The sequence below is a fragment of the Eretmochelys imbricata genome, chromosome 2 (genome assembly GCF_965152235.1).
Source record: "Eretmochelys imbricata isolate rEreImb1 chromosome 2, rEreImb1.hap1, whole genome shotgun sequence".
Taxonomy (NCBI): Eukaryota; Metazoa; Chordata; order Testudines; family Cheloniidae; genus Eretmochelys; species Eretmochelys imbricata.
In genome coordinates, this window is record NC_135573.1 from 64,581,457 (window position 1) to 64,584,332 (window position 2,876).

The following is a 2,876-nucleotide window of genomic DNA, read 5'->3' on the forward strand; positions in this document are numbered from 1 at the left end:
TTTAAAACTGACACCCCCTAACATCGGAGTGTTGTCTAAGAAGTGGTATATCAGTTTCCAGTCTGTTTTAGCAGTGGCTCAAAATCCAAAGAAACACATGGGACCAGAATTTTTGCTGCTGTAAGGTCTGCTAAGCAGAGGAGGGGTGCAGTCAGGGAGCCAATTAAAGCTCCCTAATTCTCAATCTGCAGCAGCTCTGACCCTACCCCTGGAGTAAATTAAAGCAGCCTAGGAGCTACTCTGATTTATGTCAATTGGATATGGTTCTAAGGGATGATATGCCAGCTGAGAATTTGTGGAATAGAACTTCACGCTGCCCTGCTCCTTTCCTGCCCCTTGCTTCCTTCACCATGTCTCCATTGTTAGAGTCTGGGCACATTCTTGGTTGAGTTGAGACAGCCAGATTCTGCTCCTCACCAGTGAACAGGGGCAAGAAATGGGGGAAAGAATCTGTCTCATTATATTTATTTAGTTTTTTAACACTACTGTTCTTTCAGATTCTTAAAGTATGGGTGGAGGCTTTACGACTTACGATCTGTTTTACATGACTTCTGTACAACAAGCATCACAAATGATGCCACTTCTTAATATGAGTATTATTTTTATTACCTTATTTAGGTTATGGAAGCACCCATAATGTGTTAAACACATCCAGAGGGAGACACAGTCCCCACTTCACGAAGATGGTGGTTGCCAGCAAGCGATTTAGAAATACCCAATGCGATTAAGACCATTTATTTTCAAATACATTTTACAGTTTGCAAGCTTCTTACCCTACTGAACACTCTGATCAATGGGCTAAACAGAGTTTTCTCTGAACTACAGTATTGGTACTGCAAAATAATCCACAGCACATATAAACAAAGCAGTAACTGTCAGAATTCCATTAGAAATCATGGGACTCGTTCCAAAGCTGTTGTAATTTGCTGTAGCTATGCTGATTTACACCAGCTGATGACTTGGCCCCCACGGTATTTACATTAGTAACATGCATTAATGCCAGAGAGCTACCCAATTTAATTGTCACTCTGATTTCTCACATGGTACTGAGCTCTTGAATTCCTAAATATGTAACAGATGCACATTCCCCATCATCATACCCACACGTTGCCATTTTCCCTTTCTCCTCTTGGGTTGTCTACATCTCTTGCTTGTGTAAAATGCTCCAGATTTCCCCCTCCCCTCGAATGGTGTTGCTGTGCAATGGCAAAACAGAGCCTTTGTTCGGCAAGAGCATTGCTCAGAACATATTATGACTTCTTCCTCTGCTGGGGCCCTTTCACAGCTTCTTAAATCGGCCCTCCAAAGGAACAAAGCCCAGACATATACCAGGAAAAATAATGATCATTATTCAAAACAAGAAACATTGAACGAGAAGTAATTATTCATCACATATGCCATTTTTTATTTTCAGTGTGTTCAGTTCCCAACAAAATTCAGAGAAGGGGCAGGATGCTTGTGATACTGAAAATATACTGGTTTCTCCAGTCAATGGCCTGTGATTTTGCCTGCTATGAGGGACCTGTTTATTTTATAGTAGTAATAATAATAATACTGTTGGTTCACAGCACCTTATTCTGTAATATTCTGTGTGACCTTTCTGGATTTCCCCAAAGACAGGCTACCCCCCAGCCAATACCCAGGAGACCTACCTCTATGCTGTTGTCCCAGCATGAAGTATCTAGCAGAAAGAACTGTATCTAGGAGAAGGAAAACTCTGATTTCAAATGGGGACAGACAGGGATTACTTAGCTTCTTCAGGCAAGTCTATCTAGGAGAAGGAAACTCTGATTTCAAATCTGAGCAGCCCAAGCTCATTAGCCGTGGAAGGTAAGAGGACAAGGGTGGAACCACTGATACCTGTTCCCAGCGGGATATAACATGGTGTTCCCATGAGTGGGATAGATTGGGTTGGCCTAATAAGCCACTGTTACTTATTATAGAAACAGTACAGCAAGCCAGACTGACTTATGTGGATTTTGACCAAGGCTCATCACGCCTAGCAAATGGAAATATTAATGGATTTTTGGATAACAGCTGGAATGTTAGAACTCTACTTTCCCCTAGCCTAACTGAGCTAGAAGCAGAGGAGTTACAGAAGTTACACATTTCCCTTGCTGCCTTACAGGAGACACATTGGCTGGGTACAGGAGAGTTGACAGTTAAGAATTATACTATCCTTTAGTCCGAACATTTAAGTGCACAAGTGAAGCATAGGCATGGGGTTGCTATAACAGTGGACAAGAGAACAGTTACTTCAATGAACAGCTGGAAACTGATGTCTGAGCAGATTGTCACTACTGCCTACAATGAACTATGCATCATTGTGATCTGTTGTTATGCACCATCAGAAGCATCAAAACAGGAAGAGAAGCATGGATTTTATCAACAGTTGGATGCCACTGTAGATGAGATTCCTTGTTATAAGATCCTGATAATGGGAGATAGAATGCAAAGGTTGGTAACGGATAAGGTTAGCAAATGAACAGTGTTGGACCACATGGCATTGGGATGACAAACCATATGAGGAAAGGTTAATGCTGTGAGATGCAAAATCTAGTTATGGGTGGTACTTGGTTTCAAATGACATGCCCAAAGTTACATGGAATTCATCGGATGATCAAACCAAAAACCAGACTGAGCACATTATTATCAGTAAAAGGGATAGATGGTCACAGTAGGATGTTAGTCTATAGAAGCACCAGCTGTAGCTGTGATTAACGTAATCCTTCCAATTAGTAGTTCAAGTCCAAGAAAAAGATGGGTGCAACTGGAGCCAAATTTGGCCTTGATAAATGAAAGGGTAGCAGAGTGACACTTGGAACGTCTTTCCAGTCATTAATTTGCTATGATGAAGAAATCTCACTGTGGAATGG